The sequence below is a fragment of the Condylura cristata genome, unplaced genomic scaffold (assembly GCF_000260355.1).
Source record: "Condylura cristata isolate star-nosed mole 26May11 unplaced genomic scaffold, ConCri1.0 scaffold00006, whole genome shotgun sequence".
NCBI classification, from domain to species: Eukaryota; Metazoa; Chordata; class Mammalia; order Eulipotyphla; family Talpidae; genus Condylura; species Condylura cristata.
The window spans coordinates 31,221,311-31,229,103 of record NW_004567107.1 but is presented as its reverse complement, the minus strand read 5'-3'; positions in this window follow the sequence as shown (position 1 = coordinate 31,229,103).

The window sequence follows — 7,793 nt, the reverse complement described above, 5'->3', positions numbered from 1 at the left end:
TATATATATAAAATAAAAGGGGCTTGGCTAAGACTACAAATTGAATAGAGAATGAGTTATTTCTGCATTTCTTTCTTTTGTGTAATATAAATTAGTGAGGTTCAGAACCTTGAGTTATAATAATGCTACACAGTAGTAACTAAACTGGGGAATCTTGCAATTGGTACTTTTCTATGAAAGGAGTGGAGGGAAGGAGAACAGATGAGTGGTGTCTAGAGCTGAGCAGCTCCAGAGACCAGAGATAACCAAGGGGATAGTTAAAATTCTACTTTCATTTGCTTGTCTTTCTAATTTTTAACTCCCTCTACCACCCAAAACAAACCTTTTGTAAAACTATGTTCGTTATACAATTTGTGTCAAGGGGCACTATACAAAAGGACATCTTAATGTCTAGTGTGGCACAGAAAAGGACAAAGTGGAGAACAAGCTTTCACTGGAAACAAGAGACCCAAGTCTATAATGATTTAGAAAAACAGAAACAGACCCTCCAGAATCTCTGGACCTACTGACTGAGTATGTTGGGTTTCTGATTCTACATGGTTAGTGGAGAAACATTCTTATTGAAAGTTACAAGAGGAAGGAATCTAACATACTGGAGGATGAGGAAATCCAATTAGTTGACACATGGATTTTACCAAGAACACATTTCTATATGTTTTCTAATTTTGTATCTTTTAGGATTGCTATTATTATCATTCTGTGACTACATATAAAACTGTACTTTATAGAGTTAATGTGTACCTATACTTATATATGGGTCAAATCAGTTATTTTCCTGAGTTACAGTTTTCATAATTATACCTGTTCTCCTTACCTAAGAGGGTCTTAGAAGGAAGAATACATGGAAGCAATTGGTAAAACACAAACATTATAATTAACATAAGACAATAAAAGGCAGCTCTAATGATATGGAAAAACCTAGAATCTGAAAGCTCAATATGGAGTCCTAGCTTATTTACTTATTATTAAATAATTTTACCATTGGCAAGAAGTCATTGGTTTCTCCAAATGTTAGTTTCCTACTCTGTTAAATGGAGATTTTAATACACATTCTTCTTATCTCCCAGTGCATTTACATTACCAAATATAATATGTGATGGCACAATGTATGTATTTGTAGTCTATACTGAACTAAGGTGTCAAATCATCTCTCTTGTGGACATATTTAATAAAAACACATACTAAAAGCATTCAAATCTTGTTCTAAGCAGTGAAGGAGGAGAGGGAATTTGCAAGAATGAAAATTTCCCAGGATATCAAAATGCTTTCATAAGAGTAGTGGTGCCCTGGACTATATAGTATTCTATGGGTGATGGCTTATGCACACAATTTTACACAGACTTATACTAAATCATGTGATCTACTAGAAGCATTCCAGTTTACATAATATTAAGGATAAGTCCTGAATTAAGTAGTAGTAATGTGAATCCACACACTGGTATTAAGATTATAGATAGACTCTTACAGTTTTGACCATCTTATAAGATAACGAACCAGTCTTCAACAAAATATGTTTGCATCCACTTCCTCGGAAAGAATATTCATCACAGAAATTAATTTCTTTGGAAGTGTTATTAAAAAAGAAGAAAAAGAAAAAAATGATCAAACATAGCAGAAGTTCCCGAATCAAAATCTTTTCTTTTTGATCCATGCTACTCCCAAACTAGAAAACACAACACTTTTCAACCTGAAACTATTTGCACTTAGTAGAGAAGAATTTAGCCATCACACTTCCTTTATGGATGAGAATACATATGGATTAAATCAGAAAGGTTAAAGGAACAAGCCAAAGCTTACCAGATCAGGGAAGATTGTGAATTGAACCCCATTTCCACTGAAGCTAATCTTGGCCTTTCATAAATCATTTTCTCATTACAAAGCAGTATGGTATTTAGTTATACTTTCCTGCACCTACCCCATTCCCATCTCACCCATTTTAGAAAGTAAATACACAGTTTTTCTCCTGTAATATCTGCCCTGCAGGCTGTTGTGATAGTTAGCAAGAGTGGGAGCCTGTGGGAAGGCATGGGGAGAGCAGCTGAATAGGTGTGAACCCTGCTGTTAGTGGAAAGTAAAAGGATAGTGCTTAAGCATTGTTCATCTCTCTTCAACTGTGTTTATCAAACCATCAGAGTCCCAGGTTGGAGATGGAGAGAACGAGGGAGCCCGGTTTGCTTCAAGCAGCTATGGGAATCCTCAGGTTCAGCTTTTGCATGTTTGCAGCTACAACACAATCATCTCCCTGATTCACCCTCTACCCTCATCTTAGCAATAAAACATCTGCTTGAAAAGGCGTAAACCATGCAGGTGAGTTGGGTAGTGCTTAAACTATAGACTTTAATTGAATCCTAGCTTGTGGAACTAGAGTTTTATATAGGTATGAAATAAGAAGGTAGGAGACAGAAGTTCTGGTCTCTGCTTCAATACTTAAAAGCTCTATGGCCTCCGGCAAGTTACTTCTTTCTGAACCTCAGTAGATTAATCTTTAAAGTGGGGATAATAATACCTTGTTCACTTATAGGCATTGCAATGGAACAGAAACAGCTTTCAAATATCTCTTCTAGATTCAAGGAAATCAGAGAATGATTTTTTCTCAAGCAAATGAGTCATTTTTAACAATATTTCTTAAAGAAAATTTGCTTTATCAATGTGGAGTATAAATAAATTCACAGCTCCTTTAAACATTCAGACAAGTGATTGTTTAGATTAGCTGGAGAAATTCAGGATCTCTCTGACTCTCAGGACTATTACTGACATAAGGTGTGATTATTGAAGACAAGGATAGAAACAAATGTCTTTATCAGTTAAAAGCAAGCTGGATCCATAGATGTGCCATAACCTGATCTAACACTGTTTTTTTCTCTTGGCACACCAGTGTTGAAAAAATCCACACATTCACCAACACTTCCATGTGAAATTTGCATCCACCTGAAATTTGCTTCTCAGTAATCTCTGCTGGCTCCTTCTTGGCGTTCAGATGTCTGCCTAACAGTCACATTCTCCAAGAAGCATTCCAGCAATGCCCATCTGAATTAGTTCTGTGACTCCAGTCACTCCTATACCCCTATGCTTTATTTTTCTCTTTAGCAAGTACCACCATCTTCAAAATATGCCTCTACTTGTTTAACTGTGTACCTTGGGTCAGAATATAAAATTTAACAAGGAAGACTGCTTATGATTTGTGTTCTTTCAGTCTGAATGCAATTGGGAGAAAAAGTACTCAGCAATTTCAACAAAGAAAGTTTTCTTTCTTTCTTTTTTTTTTAATGCACTTTTTGGAAACAACGTTGTTAATTTTCAGACAGTATCTGATTTCTCCCCTGTAGTTCTCCTACCATCATAGTGTCTGTGAACCATCTTCCTTCCCGTCTTGACTCCTCTCTCTCCTCCACCCTTTCTTATGACTCAGATCCAAGGTCAGCTTGCAAGTTTTGTCTTTTTCCTGACCCTTTGACAAAGAAAATTTGATATAAAGTATTATTAACTATAATAATTGGGAGTAAAAAGTATGTGAATAAGTGCTAAAGAAAACCTTAAAGAATACAAAATAGCAGCTATAAGGAGCAGCCACTACTCCTAAGGCAAAGCCCCTTTCCTCTGCCCTCAAGATCCCACACACCCAAGGACTGGGATCCAGACCTTGAAAGAGCATAGTTTCTGTGAGTGGACTCTGCTGGAAACTGGTCTCCCAGAACTTGTCAGGGAATCACACTCTGGAACTCAGAACTCGCTGAAAATCCATCCCCTGGGGTACCAAGGGAAAGCTGTTTAGAGCTTTGTCTTCAAAGGACCTTAGCTCCGAAACCACTTAAAGGGCTGAGGGAGTGTGCTAGGAAGGGGTTGCTGGTACTGGTACCTGTCATATAGGAATATGACTAGCTAGGGAACCAGAACCAGGAAGCACATTTTCCTCCCGTGATGTCTCTCCAGTGCTCTCTATTGACAAAGTTTTGGAACCTGCTGGCAAAGGAAACTTTTAAAAAGGCCCAGATCTATTTTCACAGAGCAGGCAAAGAGATCATTTGAAACTATAAGGTAAGAAATAAAAAATAGCCACTTTTACTGTGCGTTCCCTTATTCTGGCATAATTAGGTGTTCACTAAATATTTGATAAGAAAAAATAAATGATTTCTATGATGGCACATGGGTGATTTGGTGATGGGAAGCCCAAGGGGATTGCAACTGAGATGGGAAAAAATGCACAAAATAATGTAAAAAATAAACTAGAATATTATAAAAAAGAAATGATTTATAATATATAATATAAGTGAAAACAATGTGTTATCTTTGTTTGTATCACTTGTAGATTGGAAACATTGCCCCCTCTTTCTGAGACATCACTTCAAGTTATGTAAATTTGCTACATGGTCATGTTGTGAAAATTTCCCAAGTGCTGTACTTTAAAACTGCACTTAATAAAAATAGAGAGACATCTTGGTTTCTGTAGCCATTTTTTTTTGTTGACACAAACTGTTGCGAGAGGTTAGGAGAAAGGTCCCTGCTGTAGGCTATTTGATATTTCCTAACAGAGCAAAGTTTCCCACTTGTCCACTGACCCTTTCAATAACTCTTCAGGCTCTATTATTAGGACTATCGTTCCTTGTCCTGGGAAAAAAGTCCATAGAATTTCAATAAATATGGCTCAAATGAACAGAAACTTTCTATATTGACACAATATAGCATTCACTTAATGCCATGAACAAATACTGAGCACCAACTATTTGCCAGACATCATGCTAGGGATTTGGAATGCAGTGTGAGCACCTATTCTAATGGAACTTGCTAATGTTCTGGCTAGAACACAAAACATGGAACTTTCCATAGAGGTACTCTGGGTTATTTAGCAAACTATTGAAAAGCCCTGTAGGAGCAAATAACAAAACTGAGAAAGTATGGTAGTTAGGGTATTCTTAGAGGTCTCATTCTTATTGCAAAACTTCTGACAGTTGGTTCTTGGGAGTGTTTCAAAACAGTGCTGTCCAATGGAAATGATCAGCTACATATAGTAATTATTCTTTCCTACTACTTGTGTTAAAAAAATAAAGACACAGGCAATTAATTCGTCAACTATTTTAACTGATTGTATTCAAAATATTAACATTTCAACATGCAGTTATTACAATTATTGAACTGTTTCACTTCCTCTTTTTTTAGTGACTCTTCAAAACCTGCTGTGCAGGGAATTACAGCACATCTCATTTTGCACTGGTCACATTTCAAGTACTCAGTATCCGGGTATGTACATGTATTGAACAGAGGATGTTCAGAAAACTGTCCAAGGAGTCCTTATTTTGGGGATGGGAAAGGCATTTGGTGAACTGAAACATTACAAGAACGCTTACTTCCAGGATTTTATTAAAAACCTAGAGTCAGGTGAAGTTCATAATAGCCTTCCTTTGTACCAGCTCTCCAAGCATTAGAAGCCACCCATAAAAAGTGTTAGGTAGGACATTAGGTCATTGTTTGATTCATCCACTGAGGCAAGGGATATTTATTAAGAAAGGTTTCCACTAATGCTTAACCAACTCGGCCAATACCTCGTCACAATAGGTAAAGGACACTCAGTAAGGAATGCTCAAGATCCAGACTGTTAAAATTAGCCAACCCCAATTAACTTTTTCCAACTGCCTCCCCAACACCTAAGGTTAGACCATGCGTGGCAAGAAAAGCTTGCGAGGCTCAGGGTCTCCCATAAAAACAGAGGCAGCCCCCATCTAAAGATAGAGGCTCTACCTGGCATGGGTCTCCCCATGTTGCTATCGAATCCGCCTACGTTTCCACCTCCCTAGCCCATTTTCTAGGGACTCTAACCCTCCATCTCCAGTTGGTTCCGATCTTCTGCCTTCAGTCTAATCTTTCCCACCTCCCAACCCTCCGTTTTCGCAGATGGCCAATTTGCCGCGACTCACGGTCTGCCTAGGCCCCTGCCCATTTTAACCGCGACAGATTTCACTTGTTCCTTCAAGAGTGGGAAAAAGGCAATTTTCTTCCCTACCGACCTAGGGGGAAAAGCATATCCCAGCGCGTAGGGGCGTCAGTTTCCCCAGGCCGCTGGCTGCGCGGGATGACACCGCTCTAGGGCCGAGCGGCTGGAGTCAGCCGCGTGCCTGTGGCCTCCCCCACGCCAAAGTTTCTTTGGAAGACCAGCGACCCTTTGAGCCCCATCCCGAGAATCCATCTTCTTCCCTGGGACCCCGGGACAGAGCATCTTGGGGCAATCATTCGTGAGTTGCTTGGGGGGAGCTGTCTCGTTGGGGGTTAAACGGCAATCACAACCCTCCCCGAGTTCCGAGGGGCGCCCTTCTCGCTGGCTCCTCGTCCCCCCGCCGGGGCAGCTTCTCGCAGCTCTGTCTTCTGCTCTAAACAAGAACAGGGGCCCGAGTCCGCGTTCACACGGAAAATTATGCCGGCTCCAGCGGCGCGTAAAATTGATGTGAACCGAACGAAGTGGGACCGGCGTGATCCTCCCTCTCTTGTCTCAACAGGGGTTTCAGCGCGTTACACAAGGCCGAGCTTGTCTCTTTAAGGAGACACTGGACCCTAATTAGTCCGCATTCCTGGCGCGGTCGCGGAGAGAGGGGCCGAGGGTGTTTGGGTGGAAGGAGGGTGGGTAGGGGGGACAAGACTCGGAAGATCTTCTGACCAGTCTCCAGTCTCAGCGACCCCTCCACCCTCTTCATTTTGCCGCCACCACCGCTACCAACCCCCAGTTCTGAAGATGTAGCCGGGGCAGCAGTAACAGCAGCCGCAGCCGTCGCTTCTCCCAGGCCCACGTTACTTTGATTGACAGCTGAACAAATGTTTCCCCGGTTCGAACGCTCGCGCTAAGGAACGTCAGCCAAGGCAAAGCTCCGCCTTGGGCGGGCCATCTCTGCCCCGCCTCCTCCAACTCCAACCCGTTCTGATCATTGGTCTGAACCGCGGACGACGCCCGGCCCCCACGTGGGATCCAGCACGGCCAGCTCCTCCCCTCTGACTCCCTATTTGTCAGCAATGAAATGATGGGCAGTAACACAGAACGGCGATTAATGTTCAACCATCTCTGATTGGTTGCTGGAGACGCCTACCGTGCCGGGGGTGGGCGGGGCGCTTGGCGAGCCCTTGAGAGCTGTCGCGTGGCCGGCCGGTGATTGTAGTCAATCTGGACGAATCCTCAGCCCCGGTCGCCGGGGGTGGACTACATCTCCCGGGATGCTTCGCGGATCCACCGCGAACGGTTGTGAATATGTATCAGAATGTTAATGATTAGCTGCTGCTAAATTTGGTCAAAGAAGTCACCTACACAGAGCGTGTTGTTAGAGCTGTTCTGAGCGGGTGTTTGGGCTGTTGGCTGCTTTCTTCCCCCTCTCACACACTTGTATATTATTTTGAGGTGGTGTTCGCAGAGTTTGAAAGGAGAGAGAATTAAAAAAAAAAAAAGCCGCAAGCGTTTCACTCTTTTATTTTTATAATCCCCTTCAACTTGGGGTTAAAAAAAAGACAAGAAAACAGGAAGGAAGAAAATAAGGAAATGAGATGTGGTAAAAGAAGCTAAAAGGTGTCTTTTAAAAGATCTTTGCCGTGAAGTGAAAAAAATCTCCAGAGAAACCAAAAGCACCGCCGAGACCTCTTCCGAACCAAAGGAGTTTGTGTTTGCTTTTAGGAAAGAAGAGATCATTCATTCGGAGGAATAACAACCAATTAAAAGACAAATAAAAAAAAGTTTGGAGTGGGACGCCGAGCGAGCGAGCGAGGGGCGGCCGCGCTGCCGGCGGGCGCTGGGGCGTGGGGCTCGCACTTTCCCGGCCCGGGGG